Genomic DNA, 23,826 nt, shown 5'->3' with positions numbered 1-23,826 from the left:
GCCCACTCACGGCCAAAACTAGCCCAGTCACGGCCAAAACTAGCCCAGTCACGGCCAAAACTAGCCCACTCACGGCCAAAACTAGCCCAGTCACCGCCAAAACTAGCCCAGTCACGGCCAAAACTAGCCCACTCACGGCCAAAACAAGCCCAGTCACGGCCAAAACTAGCCCAATCACGGCCAAAACTAGCCCAGTCACGGCCAAAACTAGCCCAGTCACGGCCAAAACTAGCCCAGTCACGGCCAAAACTAGCCCAGTCACGGCCAAAACTAGCCCACGGCCAAAACTAGCCCAGTCACTGCCAAAACAAGCCCAGTCACGGCCAAAACTAGCCCAATCACGGCCAAAACTAGCCCAGTCACGGCCAAAACTAGCCCAGTCACGGCCAAAACTAGCCCAGTCACGGCCAAAACTAGCCCAGTCACGGCCAAAACTAGCCCATTCACGGCCAAAACTAGCCCATTCACGGCCAAAACTAGCCCAGTCACAGCCAAAACTAGCCCAGTCACAGCCAAAACTAGCCCATTCACGGCCAAAACTAGCCCACGGCCAAAACTAGCCCAGTCACGGCCAAAACTAGCCCAGTCACGGCCAAAACTAGCCTAGTCACTGCCAAAACTAGCCCAGTCACGGCCAAAACTAGCCCAGTCACGGCCAAAACTAGCCTAGTCACTGCCAAAACTTGCCCAGTCACGGCCATAACTAGCCCATTCACGGCCAAAACTAGCCCAGTCACGGCCAAAACTAGCCCAATTATGGCCAAAACTATCCCAATCACGGCCAAAACTAGCCCAGTCATTTAGGAACTTCCTAAATTTAAACTTGCTTCAGACGTTCTTCAATATACCACGCCTGAATAATTTGCCCATAACCACAGAAACAAACAGACTGCCGTCTTGTGTCATAATTATCAAAACAATTACTGTACAAAGCTTTAGTTTAACGGCTGCAGGGAACCAACCCCTCATCATACCACAAGACTTGAGTTTGAACACAAGTCAGGGCAGGGGATGTGCTAGATTTGTAATAATCATGTTCTTAACATTCAAGGTTACTTTGCCCCCTCATCATGCAATGCCTGTAGGCTGAAAAACTGCCCTAGTGGTAAAGCGCTGGGAGGTGTTCTGGCCACTTCCTCTTGTGCAACACTTCCTCCCATTCACGGCAGACTTCAGCTTTCCATTGTGCTTGCTAGCTTTACCCTTACCTTGTGTCAGTGTAAACCATATAGTGCTGCTATTTTACAAACCTTAACCCTACTAGACATCAGCGTTAAGAAGGTGGATTATGCTCAAATCATGAAGTTTGTTGAGAATAGTGTTTTATTATGTTTCTAAACAAATCAAATGAATGATTTTTGAATGGTTGATTAGAAAATGGCCAAAGAAAATGAACACGCTCACACACAAGAAGGGACCAGAGCCATGTTGAGACCAAAATATCATAAAGACTGACCTTATTTGACTTGGACTAGCAAGAAACAACCCAGAACACCTTAGCAAACACCTAGGCCTTGAAACACCCTACCATCTGAATAACAATGCAACAGCATAAATTTGGTTTAAATTCATATCCTGTAATATTTTTATATACATTCATTACATAACATTCAGTTCCTTTATAATGTCTGCATTCCAAAGCAGATGTCTGAATTAGTTCTCAGAAGCACTAAAATAACAAATTTAAAATATGATTTAGTAGCTTACAATTAAACCGACATCATGAAATTCCTTACAATCCTTTTGCAAGCTTTTATTCACTATGAAATTAAAATTTTATGTAATATAAAAATAGTTTTAGTTCTTTAGGACACTACATTCAAAACGATGCTAAATCAAAATCAAAACAATACACACTATCACATATGGGCTTTAGTTACACAAAACATTTTATCATCATATGTCATTTCAAATAAGTATTTTATTCATCTTGGCTTCTTCAAGCTTGCTGCTCTAGTCTGTGTTACTGGTGTCACAAGAGTACACTGATTACATTACCTGGACACCGTGGCACCAACCTCCACTGTAGTTTGTTTTTTTTTAAATTATGGAAATTCAAAACAAACACTTAGTTCAGTTAGATAAAGGACACTAAAATTAAACTAAAGTGTCTGCTTAGCTTCATACAGCCAGAGCTGCAGAGTCGCAGAAGGAGTCAGATTTCACTTATCACATGACGAGAGGGATGCAGTGTTTCCAAGTCTGCGGTTTCCCAGTGAAATTGGACTACAATCACACTGTTGCCACAGGTAGTTTTTGTAGGTAAAGTCTCGGAACTTTACCTACAAGATTTTTAGAGGGAGACCCTTCCCCATGGAACGCCATTGGGCTAGTTTTGGCCGCGACTGGGCCAGCCAGTTTTCTGGGCCAGCCAGTTTTGGCCGCGATTGGGCTAGTTTGGGCCGCGACTGGGCTAGTTTGGGCTGTGATTGGGTTAGTTTTGGTTAGAAACTGGCCGGGTTTTATTGTGCAGACCTGACAACTCTGGAGAGATGACTGACAAAACGATGGCAGATAATTTGGTGAGCAACAATTGGAGCACCCCTTTCAATCCATTCGAAATTTCGTTCGGATCGAGCTCAATCGGATCGATTAAGGTGTACATTAAGGCTTTTCATTCCAATTGAGCCTTCAGAAGCGAAAGTGAAAAACGAACATGCGTTCATAAACAATTCAACAGCTTTATTCATGAGCTACGTTTACAGTGCCTTGATGAACTTCTTTCTCAAAGTTTTAGTTGTGGCTGACTTTGAATGGAGGGACAGAAATCTCTCAGCTTTCATTTAAAATGCTTTCATTTGTATTTCGAAGATGAACATGATGAAATTTATAAAGGATTGGAACAACATGAAAGTAAGTGAGTGAATTTTCATTGTTGGGTGAACTATCCCTTCAAATCTGAATAAAACATTCACCCTATTCTGAGAGTAAAAAGCAAACATCCCCAGAAAAACACCCAGGACTCTCTAAAATGCTTGACAAACTAACAACTGTGAATTCCTGACCACGTGTAATGTTACTCTTTGCAAAATACTCTTAGCTTGACAGATTTGTCAGAAGGTCAGATAACAAAGACAGTTAAAACTCTGCTTGCACAAGTGTCATGTTTCCTTGAGAGGTGACATCATTCATCCCTCCTCAAAAACATCTGAGGTCAGGCTGGTGAGTTCAAACTGGCAGTTTCTTTGCCATTGAAATTGCAAAAATGTTCATTGGCTTGTTTCACAATCTTCATTCTTTCTAACAATAATCCCCAATATGATAAAAATGCTGAAAATTGCTGTTTAGATCCAACACTGAGAAAATGTAACGGTTAACTCAACAGAGCTGATGCAGTATAACCATGAAAAAGAGCATGCCTAACCAACCATGCAGTGTGTATCTCATGACTACACATTGGTCCGGTGGTCAAACAAAGAGTTGCGAGAACATGGATAAAATGGAACCCAGTTCAGATAAGTTCACACAATCAGTCTGGCATTGTTGTGATGCTTTATATTTAGCTAACAAACCATCATTACAGGATATAACACGATTCTATCATGCGTTGACAGAAAGATTTATATCTAGAAGGCTGCTGAGTGGCACAGGACGTTTTTAACTAACAGCTCCAGATATGGTCTCTACTAGATCTTTAAAAAATCTAGGAGAATGTAAATGTAGATCATTTGCATGCATGGATCCCAACATGGGAAAGTCTCTGAGGCTTATCTAATAGATTTGATCTTTTTAACAAACAAACTAAGATGACACATTAGGCGTGTTGGTTATTGGGTTTTAATGGGCCTGTGCTTAGGAGACACAGTCTAGCCTAACAAAAACACACATTGAGACACAGTCTAGCCAAACAAAAACACATTAATGATGTTAAAACATTAACCTTTCCTGAGAGTTGAGGAAATGGTCTATAAAATATATGCTGGGACATACAAGTTGGTCTATTCAAAACTTACACCCAATTGAGTTAACAAGCCTGTTGATGTGCACTAGCCTAAACTGTAACAGATAGCCTACACCAGGCATCCAGCACTATCCAAATATTATCCAACATCTGTTCATTCCTAACAATGTTGATGGAGAACAGCAGCGAAATCCAGTCACTGCAATTAGCAGAGCATTGGGAAATGCTGGAGTGCAACTGGACCATCAGCTTCCCATAGTGTCAATGTTTTGAGAGCATGCTCTACTCTGCAGGACAACTAGATCTCACATTAGAGTGAAAATCATTCAATGGACTGCCAGAGGCATAATGCAGATCACGCTTTGTGAGCTTTGCATGGATCACATTTTCTGTTGCATGTCTACAGCATTGCATACATGTAATCATTATGAAGCCAAATCCTAAGTGTTATGGTCTATGTATGCAGCATTATATTTATTTTCTACAAGGAAAATTGAGACAAAATAGTTTGCAATGGTAGATATATCCTATAGACCATTTCACAAGATGTAAACAACACTGGTCCAGAAACGCTTCCTGTTTCAGTTTGTAACTGTTTTCTTTATTTCACATGTAAAGAAAACATCTTAAAGATGTTTGTTTAACTTTTTGATTCAGTTTTAAATGTTCTGTCGGTTGTATTTTATCCCAGCTTTTATGTAGTGTTAAAAAACTGAAACAGGAAGTGCTTCTGGACCAGTGTTGTTTACATCTTGTGAAATGGTCTATAGATCAACAATACAACATTTTCTTTGCAAAGCACACCAGTCTTGCTTAATTTGATCCCTAAAAGACAACACAAAACACCTCTAGTTTCTTAGTGCACAATTCACTTGAAATACTGTATAATAATATTAATAACAACAATTATTATTATTAGAGCCCGACCGATATGGATTTTTGGGGCCGATACCGATATATATCGGCCAATATTAATAATCTGTATATTATAATACAGTAGCAATATTATGTATGTGTATTTCAGTACAGTACCAGTCAAAAGTTTGGACACACTTTCCTATTGGTGTGTACAAACTTATAATGGGTAGGCCCGTGAACTGCAACTGGTCTCATAAATGAACCGAAACTCAGCGTATAGACCTGAGAAATATATCTATATTGAAATGTCTACTTTTAAACAGAACAATTCAAAATGAAAGACAGACTGCTCTCTGCTGTAATCCGTATAAAATGTGCATTTCTCTCTGGCATGTTCTCTGAAGATCACGAGTCAGCGTAGTCAACTTTGCAGCGACACTGACTGAAACACTTGTTTATTAATAAAAAATTAAAATGTCTCCTTGCTATATTTGATGTATTCTCAATCATTACTTTTACCAATTCTTTGTGGCAGCTTTTATGTGCTTTATTTGCATCGCCACCCTTACAATGAATCACCACATCCGCATTTTAAAAAAATATTAATTTATCGGCCATTATAAATGCCGATACCGATAGTTAGGAAAATGCGGAATCCGATCCGCCGATATATCGGTAGGGGTCTAATTTTTATGCAGTGGGTATTAATGAGCAACAAAGTCATCATTAATCAATAATACACGTTTAATTCATGTCATTCAAACACACACTCACATTAATGTTTATGAACAACAGACAGTAGGGTTTCAATGTCTCTCCCAACATTTCCTTCTCTCTGAATATTCATTTTCACCCTGAAATGCCACATTACAAAAGTAAAGTGCATTACAAACGGTGTTCAAGTCACATCAGACCTAGAACAGACCATATCCAATCTTTTTTCCCCAGTTTTATGCCAGCATACTAAATGAATCATCTCCATTCTCCAATATTGCATAAGCTCATTCCTGTGGATGACTTTATAATCATCATCATCAGTTGATCGAGCCTGGGAATGCTGCGTTACCATGGCAGCTGCTGAGATTCGGACACCCTAAAGGTCTAATGAGAATTCAGAACTCAAAAACACGGAACATCGTACTTGGAACGTCACCAAGGCAACAGCTTGGAACCCTTTGCTGTGAGGGGCTGGAGCTCGGGGAAAGGATGGGAACCATGATGCCTTTTATTCGACGAAGTGAAGCTAATTACTCCGGAAATTGACTAGTTTAGTTTAAGAATCACAGTGCAAGCGTTACTGAGTGAGTGAGTGCAAGCAGAAGGCAATTTATTACCATAATTCGGAGTTAGCAAATCCCATGAAATAATATAATAAGTGGTGGTGTTTGCTTATAACATCACTATATTTACTGGGCACATTTTACACAGTAAAAAAAATATTTTTTCTTAAGTTGTAGTACCTCTTAAAGGTTTGAGAACACTACATTTATTTATGTTTTTTGCAAGAAGTCTCTTAGCTCACTGACAATTCAGCTTTATCATCACAGCAATGAATTCTAAAAAAAAATATTACAATAGAAACAATTATTTTAAATGAAAATAACATTTCACAGTATTCCTGTTTTTACTGTATTTTTGATCAAATAAATGCAGCCTTGGTGAGCAGACAATTCTTTCAGAACCATTAAACAAAATTGTAATGTTTCCAAAATTTTTGATTATTTTTTATAAGAAAAACACTATTTCAGTCTTTGTACTTCAAAATGTCAAGTTTAATTTGTTTCACTGTAATTGATAGTGTTTGAATAAGTACATTTGAATGAAAATTACAAAGAAATATGTACTGTGTTTTGTCATTAATCAATTGATGCAAAAACCTGACAAATGCAAATACAATTTATGCTACTTCATTGCTGAAGATTTACTCTTTTGACATTAGAATTGGTGCACAGAGAGAGTCCACTATTAGGTTTGCCCAACACAAGTTTTTCCTCAACCGTTAGGAGACTTTCCGGGAAAGAGATTCAACCAACCATGGTAAATGGTACAACATTCAACTAATAAGCCATTTAGCAATATTTGCAGTGAACTTTATTAAATTCATTTTATTATTTAGTTTTATTGGTAGCTACAAAAAGACAGAAAAAAATATTGAGAGTAGAGTTGCACAATTAATTGTTCAAAAATTAATTAAAAACACCCACGCGATCTTATTCCTACTGTAAATGCATATTCGGCTGTCTATGTGACCTCTGTCAAGTACAATCACAGCAAACATTCAAATAGGAGTCCATGCTGCCACTGATCCAGAGAGCAGGCTTATAAGTATGAAACCGTGTGTCACAAACAGTATCATTATATCTGTTACAAATTACAATAAATGTAAATGATCACAGAAGTACTGGGATAAAAGTTTATAGTTCGGATATAAACACTGATGTCTGATAGCGATGAAAATAGACTAAAAATCACCTTTTCAAAGTAAACTGATGCTTCACATAAATATTGTACCCATTTTTCAAGAGATTTGTACATAAAAAAGGTTTTATGAGTGAGTCATTGAATCATTCACTCAGATTTTTTTTAAGTAATTCATTCAAAATAAACATTATTTAAATAGAATAAAGCGATTAACATTTTCTCAATTTATCCAAAATGACACAGCTCTAATGTAGAGTATAACTCAGGGGGAAAAGGATCAACAAATGATAAAGCCGGATGTAAAGCCGCTTTTAAATCTTGTAAGAATTTCACTCAGATTGCTGAAGGGCAAAAGGATTTTATTCACTGTGATCCATCTAAAATTGACCTAAAATCTAGCCTATATTAAAGAGTTATCTTTAAAAATAAATAAAAAAAACATTTCCAGGAAGCTGAAATCATTTGCAGAATGATTTCTACTCTATGCCTGTGGTTCAGAGAACAACAATACAGATGATACTATTGCAGACAAATGGAAATGGAAAATGAGCATCTCTAATAATCTCTCTCATCGTCAAAGCATCATAGTTTTGTTTCTATCCGGCACGATACTGTTAAGGTATAGGAATAGCTCACCCAAAAATTAAAATCCTGTAATCTATTCTCACTCACGCCATATGATTTACTTCAGCAAAACAGAAATTCAATTCATTATTGACTGAAACTTTCCATAACAGAGTTTTACAGAGTTTAAGCAAATCAGTAGTCTGGGTTTCCCCATGCTGCAGTCCTGCAGCGCAATTTTATTCACGCTGAAATGCAATCTGGAAACCATGGCCCAGATTTTCGCCTCATTTAGGGAACCAATCACAGAACGAGGAGGGTGCAGCAAGACGATGATGACATCTATTCGACACACTGAAGCAGTTTGTTTATATCTATGTATTCAACATGGCAGCAGACGCGTCACGAAGCTACCTTTTGATGCAGCCTTAGATATTATTTAAGTAGTTTAGAATGCAAGTTTATTTTGAAAAAAAGAGCGACTTTTGGCGTTAAACTTCATGAGACCCATCGTTATTGTTGTCTCGCCGTTAATCGCCCTATTGAAGGACTACATGAGGCGGTCAACTTTGGAATATCTGCCGCTCAGCTGTGTCCAGAGAAAGAAAATGCGATAAAGAATTGTCGATACCAACTTCTGATCGGCAATCCCGAGGCATGGATGAGCGCAAAGTGGCAAGACATGTTAGCCACGGAGTTATAGTTATACGGAGTAACGTTATAGTAACTACCCTAGGCATCATCGTCTACGAAGTCCACTTAACTTATAAATGGTAAGTGGTATTTATTAATATCATTTTGTCATTATGGCTGTAGACTACCTACTGTGGTTGTCACAGTGCCACTAAGTTGTGTTGCTTTTCAATATCAATATACAGCTACCGCTTTAGTAGCATAACTTTCAGCTGTGCACACGTACCCAATTAAAGTTGTTGACAATTTAGTCATTAAATTAATTTTTTTATTTTTTTTTAAACTTGTGAAGTACAAGCGCAAACAATTTCCAATACAAATAACTACTTCAACATCTACTGTATGTTAAACTGTACTTAATACTTGTGTTTTTCTAATTGAAACGATTGGCTATGAGCTGTACAGGCACATTTGATAGACATTCTTAGCACCCAATAAACGGCGCCGGAGATTCGTAAACCACGCCTCAAATACGGGAAAATGAACATGTGGTTCCAAGACCCAAGTCTCAACGAAAATTGGGTCTGGCGTTTGCCAGGCTAGCAAATCAGGGTGGTATTTCAGAAAGCAAGGTTATCTTACCGTCAAACTTACCCTGACCTCTCACCTTGCTTACTCTAGGTATTCTGACTCCAAAACCGCATCCGGGACTTAGATCAGCCAACCGATGGTTGACTATGCTAACGGTTGACACACAAGACATTTTCAACAGAGTGACGAATCACCATGGAAACGGACGCTAAAAAAGGGGTTTACCTAGTAGTACCTAGTTCTATACCCAGTTATTGTAATTACTATAACAAGTACATAGTATGTTGTACATGTGGAACAGGACTGTAATAAAAAGTAGTTCTTTTTATTATAGAAATACATTATCTATAGTAGGGATGTCAACGATTAATTGATGGTCGATTACTTGTCGATAATACATTTAATCGATAAAACTTATCGATAATTGATTAAGCAGGATCATGCGCGTTCGTGCTGCTCAACCGCGAAACATGTAAGCGAGCGCGCCGGTGTGGTGAAGTGTTGAGTCCCACTGAATGACACACCCCGGAGTTGTTTGGGACTATTTTACACTTTCATCGTGACTATACGTTTGCGTTCATTCGTTGCGTGCATTCGCAACCTGTTATTTGTAATGGTTTATTTGTGTACGCCTATCTATATCGGATTTATCTCATACTGGATGCATTTGGTTAAGAATTGACGTGATCTCAAGCGCGCTCAGCTCAAATGACAATGGACAACTAATAAATGACTATTGGGACTGTCATATTACACAAGATTATAAAGAAAACAATATTTTAATAAAACATTGTGAATTATTTGGGTTTAGATGCCATGTCACATTGTTCCAGGAAGAGCGCGTCTACCACATCATGAGTTGGGGTGTAACAATATATCAGGCCACAATATATCACAATACAAAAATGCAACAATCTGCATCGTGGATAGTGACAATATGTATCATGGATAGTTCCTACAAGCTGTGAGCACTGCATTAAACTACTATACATGATGTTGATTATAATGTATGACAATGCAATGGGGGAATATTTGTGGGTCCTAATAATGCTAAATGTCTGATGTTACCAGTAAAAAGTGGCCTACATTATTTTAAATATTTGTAGTCAGTGAAAGAGTGCAAGCATATTCGTCTAAATAATTCTGTATTTTCAGCTTCAGAATCTTGAATATTATTCTGGTGTCACCATTATCCTTGTGTTACAAGCACCAAGTCCAAATCTATTCATTCATTTAAACCCACAATATCAAAGTTAGCATTTTAATCAACAGTACATTTTTTGTTTACCTTTTATCATATTTTTTGGAGTATCGCAATAATATCGTATCGTGAATTCAGTATTGTGATATGTATCGAATCGTGACATGGGGGTATCGTTATCGTTACCCCTAATCATGAGTCATTTTGAACGGCACGTAACTTTAAGTTCACTTGTGCATTCACGTCATTTTGTGCAGATATACTTTTGTAATATTATGTTTATTTTGTATATATCTGATTAATATCAAATAGGATACGTTTCTTTGAGTTAAATAAACGCTAACAAAGTGCTCAACGGTTATTAATTCGGCGCGCGCCGCTCAAGCAGAATGCCAACTAATAATAATGATGGTTAATTTGGGACTGTCATATTACATAACATGAGAACACTATTTTATTAAATGGTTGTGAATTCATTGGTTTTAGTTGTCGTTTTCAGTGTGTTGTTCCAGCACGTTCACAACAGTCACACATTCTGACAAGCACACATCAGCGTTGGTGACACATTGTATTTGTCGTTATATTTATATATTTAATAATAAATTTAATTTATCCATCACATCAAAACATTTTACAATCATACTAACCCTTTATTTAGATTAAAAACCATTCTTATTAATTTGGTGAGGAACATAGCTTTTTGAGCAGCATTTGCACACCCTGTAATGCTGTTTGCCATTAATGCTAACAATTAATCGATTAATTGATCGTTAATTTAAACAACGATCGATCATGGGAATTTGTGAAAATTGACATCTCTAATCTATAGCATAAAAATGTCATTTTTTACAGCAATTTTTATTATTCGCTAAGATTTGTGGTTATATTTTTTACCACCATTCTTCAAATAGGCTATGCGTATCACAATTGATGAACTCACATATAGTAGGTGTGTTAATGTCCACTGTTTTATTCAACTTCCGTCAAATGAAAAACACATTTCTATGGAAGTATTGGATATTATTCGGTGGCGTGATGAACATATAATGCTGTAACTGCGGTTGCTTATACTGCTGTCGTGTTCTTCACTGAATGAAGGTAAGGTGCACATTGAGTTGTGTTGACAGAGTTCAACGTTTCAGAGCGGAGGAAAAAAAAAAAATCAGAGTTCATTTATGAAGTTGTGTGAACACGCATCATCCGTCTACGTCCAAGTAAGTACATGTGAACTTTGGTAAGAGAGATAATAATGCAAGATAAAAATCAGCGTATGCCACACAGTAAGCATAATCGGATAAAACTATAAAATAGCAATAACTTAAATAGCAATATTCTCAAATTCCCATTTTGCATTATGAAGGTGAATGTAAACGTAGTCATGATGAAATGAAGTCTGAAAGGTTTGGAAGAAAATGAGTAAACGATGACACAAATTTTGGGAGAACTATCCCTTTAAAGTGCAGAGAGTACACACAACTACACAGGCCTAAGCCTATACGCTAACTGGAGCCATTTATTTACCCAAGACAGACCTTGTCTAGAAGACAACAAATACAGAGAAACTGCTTGCAGTGGGAGGTTGAGTCATCTAACAACATTCTTTACTGCCTTTACAATTACTGTCTTTACCCCCCACACCCCCTAGTGCTGTCTGTTTGCTTTGATCCACACTAAAACAGTGTGATGGACGGGGACATTACTGTCCCTGAAGGTGAAATCGAAGAGGTCGGTGAGACGACAGCATGGGATAAAAGGAAGCTGACAATGACATAGCAAATATAAGCACAACTAACACGTCATCCGTAACTGTCCTCAGTATATACACAGCATAAGAATTCCCTTTGAAAAAAGATCATCTAACACAAAAGCATTTGAGGATCAGAATCTAACTTGGATTAGTCCTAAAATGGACCTTAGCATGAAACCGAGTGTGACAAACGCTTAACTATGAAAATTAGCAAAGCAACTGGTTCCATTAACACTAGTATTTAGTTGAGTGGAAATGATACGACCAAGAATCAAACAGGTTGAAACTCATGTTCTCTTAGGTGGACTGTGTGTATCCTGACGATACAGAATGAAAAAAACAATCAACAAGGTGTGTGTTATTAAATCTCCTGATGATTACAGATCAATAAGCACTCACACATCCAGTGAGGCACTTTCTCTGCAATATGACCAACACAGAATCAATGGGTGTTGGATTTCAAGCCAAAATAATATTTCTTCTTTAAAATGGCTTCACATTCACTCTGAAGTACATTGATTGAAGTTTAATATAAATAAACAAGCAATGTACTTTGTAGGGCTTTTGGATGTTTACAGAACCTGCTCTGTCATTTGCTATATGTGTGGTTTTAACTGTGGTTATCATGAACTAAATGTATGCTACAATGGAAAACCAGTGGTTCATTTTAATAATACTCAAACAGTCTGTATATAAAAAAATAGCAGGTTACAAGTTTACAGATTTTTGTTAATGAACAGAAATGTACATCAACATCCTAACACAAGCTACTACTACTGTTAACTCAAGCTACAGTCAGATGTGCATTTTTAAGAGACGCGTCCAAGTCAGGCAACACGAACCTGTTTCATGAAACAATGGGCCCTATTTTGACGATCTGAAACACAGGTATCAAGCGAAGCGCAAGTAACTTTGTGGGCGGATCTCGGCGCTTTTACTATTTTACCTGCGGGTTATATTACTCTTTTAAATGTTTAAAAGAAGTTGGTCTGAAGTAGTTTCATTATTCATAGGTGTGGTTTGGGAGTAACGGGAAACAAACCAATAAGAGCGTTGTATCACATTCCCTTTAAGAGCGTGATGAACGAGGTGCGCTTGTTCCATGGCGCAAATCTATTTTAACGGCACATTTACCAGGCGCGCTTCACAATCGGTTCACAGCCGAGGAGATCGATGTTCTCGTCAGGGCCGTAAAAGAAAGAGAAGTGACTTTGGGGACGGGACAAACCCACCCAAATTAGCTTCGGTTAAACATGCATATAATAATTTGGGTAAATGTGTAAGCTTTATGCCTATTTTTCCCATCGTCATGGACACAACAATGATTTCCCTCGTGTTTTAATATTTTTTTTCCATATAATAATGTCATCATTTGCAAAAAGTAAAATGCATCTGTGTAGATGAGAGAATCATCTACAGTGTATGTGCGTTGTTCACACTTTGTATTATGGTCAAGAATGTGCGCTTAAAATAGCATCTGAATGTACGCGCAACGGACCACTGACTTTAGACTAGGTTTTTTTCTGGTTAGTGGCGCAACCAACCCGATCTCACGACCAAATCGTACGAATTCGACGCATGATTAAAAAGTGTTTAATGATTCGTACGACCTCACTCGTACGAATTAGTACGATTTTGCTAAATCGTACATATTTTACGAATTGGCCAATTCGGATGAATTCGTACGAATGACCTACCCCTTACCCCGCCCCTAAACCTAACCATCACGTGGGTTTAGTACGAATTAGACACTTTTTAATCATGCGTCAAATTCGTACGAATTGGTCGTGAGATAGCGTAGGCGCAACTGTTTTCTGGAACTGCTAAATAGCACAAGAGAATATTTGCATGCGACCCGCCCAGGGAGTGCAAGTTCATTCCCTAGTTTACCGACGCACGTCTGTAGAGGGAAAAGCCCACTTTGCGCGGGTGCAAAATTAGAATGATAAATGCGTCAGTATAAAGTCATTTGCGCTGGGTGCGAGATAGAGCCATATGCCACTTGAGAAACTAATTTAGAAACAAATACATTATTTTTTTCTATTACGATATTATGTTTTACCAATTTTACGAAGGAGCCAAAATCTGCCTTTAAACTTGAAAGAAAGACTTTATTGTAGACAATTTTGTGGGCCATATTGCCCAGCCCTAATACCCGGACAGTTAAAGGAGTAGTTCACTTTTAAAAAAAAAACTTTTGCTGATAATTTACTCACCCCCTTGTCATCTAAGATGTCCACGCCTTTCTTTCTTCAGTCCAAAGGAAATTAAGGTTTTTGATGAAAACATTCCAGGATTTTCTCTATTCAATGGACTTCATTGGCGAGCAAACTTTTTTTGAAAATGACCAATCGTTTCGCTAGATAAGACCCTTATTCATCGCCTGGTGTCGTTTAAAGCCCTTTGAAGCTGTACTGAAACTTTCATTTGGACCTTGAACCGTTTGGTTCCCATTGAAGTCCATTATATGGAGAAAATCCTGGAATGTTTTCATCAAAAACCTTAAAGGGTTAGTTCACCCAAAAATGAAAATTATGTTATTAATGACTCACCCTCATGTCGTTCCAAGCCTGTAAGATTTAGTCCGAGAGCTTTCTGTTCCTCCATTGAAAATGTATGTACCTTATAATGTCCTTGTCCATAAAGGCAATACAGACATCATCAAAGTAGTCCATGTGACATGAGTGAGTTAGTTCGAATTTTTTGAAGCATCGAAAATACTTTTTGGTCCAAACATAGCAAAAACAACGACTTTATTCAGCATTGTATTCTCTTCCGGTTCTGTTGTCATTGCTTGTTCACGATTCCAATGACGCTGCTGACGTGTTATATTGTGCGCCCGAGCTTCGTTTACAGTCTGATGGAGACGCGCACTGTATTCAAGCTTTTCTACGTTGTTTGTATTTTGGTTTTGCAATATTTTTTTTTTAAATGGTTCATAAGTGTGCATGTCGCAGATCTCCTAATCGGTCGCACAAGATAACACGTCAGCAGCATCATTGGAATCGTGAACGAGCAATGACAACAGAACCGGAAGAGAATACAATGCTGAATAAAGTCGTTGTTTTTGCTATGTTTGGACCAGGAACAGGATCATTAGGCCAACTAATGACATCATAGACATCGCGAAATCTAATAAGCTGCATTCACACTAATGCAGAGATCTCTTTTGAAATATAAGATGTTTTTGTCCTGTCTGTTTAATCCCTTAAGACATAACTGACTGTGTTTACAGTATTTTGTCATTAAATCATTTTAAGATGCAACAGTACATTTAACCAAATTTAACACGGAGTCACACATGGTCACATACACAAGCACTCTTCACAAAGCGCAAGTGCACATTTGACATTGAAAGCATCCTTCTGTCAGTAAGCTTCATATTTTAAATACATAACCCTGTAGCATTACAGACGATTTGATGCCTCCGTAGCATATGTCAAACAATTGAACCAAATGATGCCTGCGAATGTCTGAAATTCTCTTCAACCTTGAAAGATTATTTTTTGCCATGTTCAAGTGGTGAGTGTGTGGAATTGGAAGCAAACAGAATATTCTAAAGCACACACACGTCATCCAGTATGCGGTTAAAAAAACAAGCTCAGAATCGATTCTGAAATTCAGTTCTCAAAATCGTTGGTGAGAGATTCGGCGATGCATCGATAGTTCTCTCCCACCCGCTAGTAAATTGACACATGTTAAAATGTCTTAACGCAGATTAGTAAAACTTTTCTTTTGGGCAAAGAGGAAATGTAGAGCTCTGGGGTGGACCACCTAAAACCAGCCAAAGCCTCAAGCATGAAGAGTCATGAGCTGACTAATGAGGCAAAAACAAGCTTGACTCATATCCTCTTTAGGCCCGAGACACCTCAGACATCACCAAAACCAACCAAATTCTCACTCAGAGAAGCATGACCTCACTGGAATAAGCAATCTATGCTGCTTAAAGTCAGCTCTATTTAAAACACGCCACTCGTGTTTCCTGACTAAAAGTAGAAAGTCTAGTATTCTGCTTTCCTGAAGATTGGCATGTTAAAGGCAACAGATTGGATATTGTTGGGTTTCCTTCCCAACTGTTGGCAAGTCATCTGTGCCGGTTGCCCTGTTCAGCCATCCTCACCATGGAAACGAGTGGGAGGAGAGGTGGGCACACGATATATGTAGAGTGTCAAAGTGACACAGCCGAAGTGAAATCTGAAAGCAGGCTCATTGTTGCCGAACAAAATAAATTACAGAACTGCAATTTAATTCTAATTTAGCAATTCAACTAAATCTACAACATGACATTTTATGGTGTGTCTGTATTTTTATCTTTAAAAGACATGAAATGGCATCTGCAACACATTTAACTTACAAAATGTAGTCTTCTTTTTTAAGGAATACAATGTAAGGCAGGGCTTAAATGTGTTCACTAGGATTTGGTTGAAATGTGAAAAATAGTCTATAATAAAATTGGTTCATATTTTTTTCACAGCGGTGAGCTTTCGTGATTAAGCCCAAACTTAATATCCAAATAAAAATTGAGGCCCTCGCGGGTGAAAACGTAAAAATATTTTATCGGATGTGCCTTTCGTTTACACGGCGACGGCATTTTTGAGGCTTAAAAACGCAAAAGTGAAACCACCCTCCAGAGTGGAAATCTTAAAAACGCTCCACCGCCGCGTTCCTGTGTAAACGGTAAAAACGCAAAAGTCTGCTTGGCAGTGAAGGTTGTACGCAGGCGCATGGACTTGGTGGTGTTGTAGTATGCACTCCTAGCCGCCTAAAGTGCATACTACATTGAATTTCACACACTTTTGCGTCATCATATGCACGCAGATTTCCCACCCAAAACGCTCGTCTAAACGCAGAATAAAAAGTGACAACGTAACGCCACTTTTGCGTTTTCTCTTCAGAATCGTTTCCGTGTAAACATAGCCTAATATAGTAGGAAAAATGTACTACGGAAGTCAATGGCTACTGTCAGCCATCTACATTCTTTTATTACCTTCTTTTAAACTTATACAGGTTTGAAACAACATGATGGTAAGAAAATGATGACAACATTTTCATTTTTGAGTGAACCATTTAGTTAAACAATGTTTTCATAAGCACATTAAGCTGCAAAAGAGACTTTGGCTTTGTGTGCGCGCTAAGAGTTGACACCGAACGTGAATAAGCAAAAAGACTTTGAGACGTGCTAAAACACGTACGCGACTTTTAGGAGTGACAACCAATAGGAGTAAAGTCCGTCACTCTTTATGCGTTTCTATATCAATATATCAATGCTGAATTAAATCTGCAGCAGTCAGGTGGTACAAATAAGAGCTCTCGGTAACGCTTTAGATTACAACCCGGAAAGTACAGCGTAATTAAGATGAATTTACAACGTAACTTTCGGTAATTATAGTGTACCTATAAAGTACTTACATGTAAGTATAAAGAAACAATATGTAAAGTTTGGGGAATAAAGGGAAAACAACCTTATAGAACTAAGAGGTACATATTCTACTATAATGATGCAACTAATAATGATCTTTTTTATGATACAAGAAAACGTTTCAAGGCAAGTAAAACTAATACGATTGCAATTTTTAAAAAAAATACTGGGAAATATACTCTTGTTCCATGTAAGTGGTGCTTGTTACCCTCTTCTTCAATGTAACTACAGAGTAAGTACAATAAAAATACATACAATCTAATATCACCAACTCGGAAACCTTTATTTGAAAAACAACGTATTACAGTTGGTCTGAAGAAATAGGCTATAGTTTAAAATATTATAATTTTTCTTACAAACACTTATCGTTTCACTTCTTAATTTGAAGAAAGAAAGTCGAATACATCTTGGATGGCATGAGGGTAGAAGATGAGTAAATGGTGAGGACATATTTCTGGGTGTAGGTGTACTACATTTTATTTGAATAAATAATACAGAATAGCAAGAATATGATTCAGATTCATCAGTGGAAAGAAAGAAAAAGAAGAAGCGAAACAAAAGGAAGAAGCCAAGCAAGAGAAAAAATGGGTTTGTTAAATAGATTACAGTATAAACATATGTACCCTGTAATTTTTTTTAAAAGCATACAGCATGTATTGGTTCACCATTATTACAAAAAGGTATGTTCTTGATAAATTGCTCTCAAATGTATGACTGTCGTATCATAACAGTAGAATAGGTACCCCTTTTTTATTCTCCTGGCTGTTACCCATTTATTCCCCAAACTTTGCATATTGTTTCCTTATACTTATATGTAGAGCCAGACCGATATTATCGGCCGATATTAGGCATTTTCCATAATATCGGTATCGGCAGTTATAATGGCAGATAAATTAATATTTAAAAAATAAAATAAAAATGGACGAAAAACGCTTCAATCATCTCTCCTTGGCCTGTTATGTTGAAAATGTATGTTTTACAACTTGCAGTATGATGTTATCTATTGTTAAATTATGGCTCATCATAGACTAGCTAACCACAAAGCTAGCTAATGCCACTATCATCAGTGGAAGACCGCTAACGTTAACATTAATGAGCTTGGAAACCACAATGAACTTTTTCTGCCTAAATAAAGTAATGATTACTGTATTTATAGCTAGCATATCTCTAGTTACCATCCCTGCATTGTAAAATGTAAGTTATACTTGCGAGGAGTGAACATTTAGACATAGAGAAAAAGTATCAAACGTATCTTGTGCAGAAAAGTTAGCTTTTCTTTTACACGTGTGTGTGAAATCCAACAATATTTAATAAAAAAAAAAATAAATATCGGCCGATATATCGGGAATATCTTATTTTAAAACCCAAAAATATTTGTATCGGTATCGGCCTTCAAAATCCTTTATCGGTCGGGCTCTACTTACATGTAAGTACTTTATCTATAATCAGAGCTGAACAGTAATGAAGTAAAATTACTTGAGTACAGTACTTAAGTACGATTTTGAGGGATCTGTACCATTTTTGGGGAGTACTCATGACTTTACTCAAGTACATTTGAGAGGGAAATATTGTACTCTTTACTCCACTACATTTCTACCCATAACCGTGAGTACCCGTTACAACTACTTAAAAAAAAAAAAAAAAAAATGGATAAGTGAAATCTCGGAAACCCTCAATTTGTCGTTTCCCTCTCAAACGTGATTGGATTGTGCAAGCGCCACTGATTGGGACAACATATCAGCAATCACCTTCAGCTTTCCGCCAAAGTCAACTCAATGGTCAGATTTAGATAAGAGATGAAACCATAGACGAAACAAATGGATGAAGACGCAGCCGGTCCATCCCGGGAATGTGCCAACCAGTGGCCCTAACACACCAGACTATTTAAATTTTCTGAATATTCTGAAACTTTCTTCAATGTTAAAAAAAGCAACATGGTAAAAATATGAAAATGACTTGATTTTACTTTCAATTCCTTTTACATTCTCCAAGGTATAAACATTAACCTTTTTCATAAGTCCTTGTAGGACGTTTCTGTCCATAAATGTAAGCACTGTGGCAGTAGTAATGCAATATTTAGAAAATGTTTTCTTGTACTCTTGATACTCAAGTACTTTAAAAAACAGGTACTTGACTACTTTTACTTAAGTAGACATCTGACTGTAGTACTTTTACTTAAGTAGACATCTGACTGTAGTACTTTTACTTACTTGAGTAAAATTTAACAAGGGGTATACTTTTACTCAAGTAATAAAGCTGTGTACTCCGCCTCTATCTATTATTACCAAATGTTACACTGTAAAATCGCTTTAATTACTTTCCAAGCTGTAATCGAAAGTGTTACCGAGCTCTGCAAGTTGTTTACATTCATTAATATTGTAATGTATGTGCTTTGAGACATGAGACAATTTAAAGCAGTCTCTCGCCTTTGCAGACACTACTGATCATGTCTTGAAGGAAGAATGGCTTTGGAGAGCGTTCTGAAGGGAGGGTTGGATCTCATGCTTTCAAAACTAGCTTGCTATTGCCTACCAAAACAAAATCTCCAAAATAAACAAGAAACACGACCCAAAAGGATGACACTGATTTTGATGCATCAAGCCCTTACAGTTTTTATTCATTTTTATTTCATTTTTAGTTATTTTAGTACATCAAGTGAAGTCAAACTAAATGAAAATAAGACATATTGCTTTGGCAACTAACTGAAATAAAGTAGCCTACATTTTTGATATTTAATTTGATTTCAGTAAACCATTATTTTATTACTAATGATGGATTTTTTTTGTATACTTTTAGTTTTAGTTATGGCTAACTATAATAACCCCGACTGAAAGAGAGATTGCAAAGTTCACTCCTCCTTAAACAATAGTAGGGGACTTTTCATTTTTTTCAACATTTTCATTTCATTTCAAGCACATCGGTGAAAGTGCCAGATGTGTGTGTCAAATGTTTTCATTTCTAAATAACTTTTCACAATTGAAATGTCAGAATCCTGATGTGGAAATCAAGGGAAATCACACAACTCAGCACAACAGTTACTGGTTGACATGTGGAGACATGAAATTAAGACAGGCATTACAAGCTGCTGCAACACAGAGTACAGAGATCACCTGAGGTTAAAAAAAAAAAAAAAATCAATTCATGTCCACAGGAGCATTTATGTGTGCTAATGACGCTTAAAACCAAGACATATCAGTAAATGTATGACAACACTAAAACATCATTCAACCTTCAATATTCTTTAAGAAATATCTACAAAAGGTAAAAATCATTACAAGACATGCACACACAAAAGAAATATGATGTATATTTCCAGTGGTAAAGGCCAATGTGAGGTAAAACAGGAAGTTAAGTTTCACAAGCCAGTTCAGAAGAAAGATTAGCATTAGCACTAACAATAAGCTTCCTTATGTCTTTCATAGCCAAATTCTACAGATTAGCACTCTTAAAACAACAGGTCTACAGTATTGAGATCACACTTCTCCCACTATACATTTTGCTATGGTTTAACTAACTAAACACCCAACACATAATTCTTATAAAATTGCTTAAATTAATGTTAAAGTAAGTAAATGAGGAAAGAGTGCACTGCTTTAATTACAAAATGTATATATCGACCATCACTGATTTATACGCTGCATTCTTGTGAGTGTTTTACAGCACCAATCCTTCACTTACCACCAAATACACACACTTTCCTAGAACATACTGGAATGAAAAGATTAGCAATAAGTGCTAATAACAATAATGTATGCACACTGGGGCTCGACGTAAAATAAAAGTTGGAGTAAAGTATATAAAGTATATAACTTAAGTAAACTATATGCACACCTAAAATTACAATACCATTCAAATGATTGGTGCCATATTTTTTTTTTTTTGCTCGCCGAGGCTGCAGTTTAATGACCAAAAACACATTAAAAACAGTAATATTGTGAAATTATTAAAATAAGCATTTTCTATTTTAAAGCATTTTAAAATGTAATTGATTCCGATGATAGCAGATCAGATTTTTTTTTTTTTGTGGAAACTGTGATGCATTTAGTTTCACGATTATTTTATGAACAAAGTTCAAAAGTCTCTGTCAAAAATCTTTAAATTGTAGTGTATAAAGGCTATGCATTAAAAAATATTTTATATTTTAAATCCAGGAAAACATACCAAAAATACTCATCTTATACTCGTATATCATAGGCATAGGGGTACAAAATTATTTTTTCCCTCAACAGACTGACTGGATTGCAATCAAATCCTGGTTTAGTGTAGCTTAGGATATGCGAACACTTTAATTATTGAAGTATTTTAAGTAATTACTTTATTTCCTTTCTCAGAGATTGCGAAAGAGGTCTCTCAATGTATTTTTCTTTGGGCAGTGACAAACTACTGTATATTTTAAAAAGGGATCAGCTGTCCCAATGCAACTTCCAGTTTCAAGTGGAAACGCATCAACACCGGAAAGAAAACGGAGTTCATCATCATACCATTTCACGGGGTCTCTAACAATAAAAGCAACAGGTTTGAATTCACTTTCCTCAACAACAAAAAAAACACAAAAAAAAAAAAACCAAAAACAAATCTGAGGAATTTCCACTTTTGCAGCTAACAATGAAATGTGCACTGCACAAATATCACAGCTGATATTTTAGCCATGAATCAAGAGTACAGAGAGAAGTAGGTCTATAGTTTAAAAATCCAACCACTTTAAAGGGGCTATATGTAGAATTCAGAAACTGCATGAAACTAAACGTTATTTAAAGTGTAAATTGCAGGTTAACCACCACAACCACAACAGCGTGGGCGATAATGCACTGTGTGTTCAGGTTGAGGGAGAATAAACGATTTTGCGGGAGTCCCGCAAACTAGAAATATCTATGAATAAAACATAAAAACAAATACATTTGTATTCATCTGTTGCAGAAAAGCAACAAGAACAACTAAAACAAACTAGAAACGATTTACAGGCCAGAGTTTCTATGTAGCGTTGAGCGATGTAGCCAATCACAGACATACGTGTTGATTTCTATAGGAACACAATGGCTAATCAGAAGCATTTAAGATAGACTTCCCTGACCGCTCAAAACAGACTTTATGTTCAGTGATGAATTCTGTATGCTGGCAAATCCTCTCATAATATCTACACTTTGTTTGTTATGATCAAAGATTCATTATGAACAACAGAGATGTGCGAGATCGCGATACCCTTTTTTTTTACGTTATAACAGTGTGGTTTGTGTGTTAATGCTTTAATAACAAATAATTTATTAGGAGCATTTATGCTGATGTGTATGATGGCGACACGTAGGCTAACTCGAAAGTTTGGAGGTACAGAAAAAATGTTTATTTGCGTGTGGGAACGGGACAAAACATAAATGTTGCGGGTGGGAGAAAGTAACATAGAAAGTAGTTGAGAACGTCAGTTATATGACCCACATATTAAAAAATGGTCGGGTTTAAATCAGGTTCGGGCTCATAATTACAGTTAATGTGTCAGGCCAGGCTGGGCTCGGACACAACGTGCTCGTGTAGGGTGGGGCTAAACAGTGAAGATCTAAACATATTTAGATATATTAAAATTGTCTTCCATTGTGATTTCCTGTATATCTAAATATGTTTAGATCTTCACAATGAAAGGTAAAACTTCCAAAATCTCTGTGTAAACAATGAGTGATATACACGCGCGAGATCACTTCCGGCGCATGCGCAGACCGAAGCGCCCGGGCCTTCAGATCACTTGGACGTGGCTGTGGTTAACCGAGGTAAAAACGATATACTGTTCATTTTCTCACACAAACCGCTCGTTTTGTGTCTTAGGCCATCAATGTGTACTTACATTTACAAGTCATTAAATCATGTTTAATTTGGACTTCTCTGTGCATGCTCTTTGAGGTGGACCCCATAAACCTCCATTATATGACTGACAGACAAGAACGGTTTGACCTAAAAATATCAGAATTGAAAATACTGTGGAAACAAAGACACCTACATCTTGGATGCCCTTGAGGTAAGCTAAAACATATCAAAAAATAATTTTAACGTGAAGTATCCCTTTAAAACCACAGTAAAACATACCAACGTTTCATATTATCTGCAGCATTTTGGTATAAAAAACAAACAAACAAAAAACAAAACAATTGTGGGCGGTTCTTATCTTTATGTTTAGTACACACGTTTGCATTATCTTCGTGAAAACTTTAACCTGCAATTTACACTTTAAAGTCCCCAAGTGTGACGTAGCTCTACGCTATCACACTACGTTAACTGAGAGGCCCACAGAGAAGGAAATTAATAGTTGAAATAAAGTCGTTAGTTTTGATTGTTTTTGCGCTCAAAAAGTATTCTCGTCGCTTGATAAACTTAAGATTGAGCCCCTGTAGTCACTTGGACTATTTTAACGATGTCTTTAATAACTTTTTGGGGCCAGCAAGTTTCAATCCCTTAGAAGCCTATGGAAGAGTGATCCAGCTCTCAGATCTAATCAAAAATATCTTAAT

At 37.0% G+C, this 23,826-nt stretch overlaps 1 protein-coding gene across 3 annotated transcripts in view; it reads right to left on the bottom strand.

Annotated features, from left to right (window-relative positions):
• cyribb (CYFIP related Rac1 interactor Bb) overlaps nucleotides 1–23,826 on the bottom strand; it is a 71,755-nt gene that overhangs the window by 45,612 nt on the left and 2,317 nt on the right. The gene's annotated exons all lie outside the window — the stretch shown is intronic.

Source organism: Pimephales promelas, chromosome 22 (assembly GCF_988280905.1).
Source record: "Pimephales promelas chromosome 22, fPimPro1.hap1.1, whole genome shotgun sequence".
Taxonomy (NCBI): Eukaryota; Metazoa; Chordata; class Actinopteri; order Cypriniformes; family Leuciscidae; genus Pimephales; species Pimephales promelas.
This window is presented reverse-complemented; position numbering and strand designations above follow the sequence as displayed.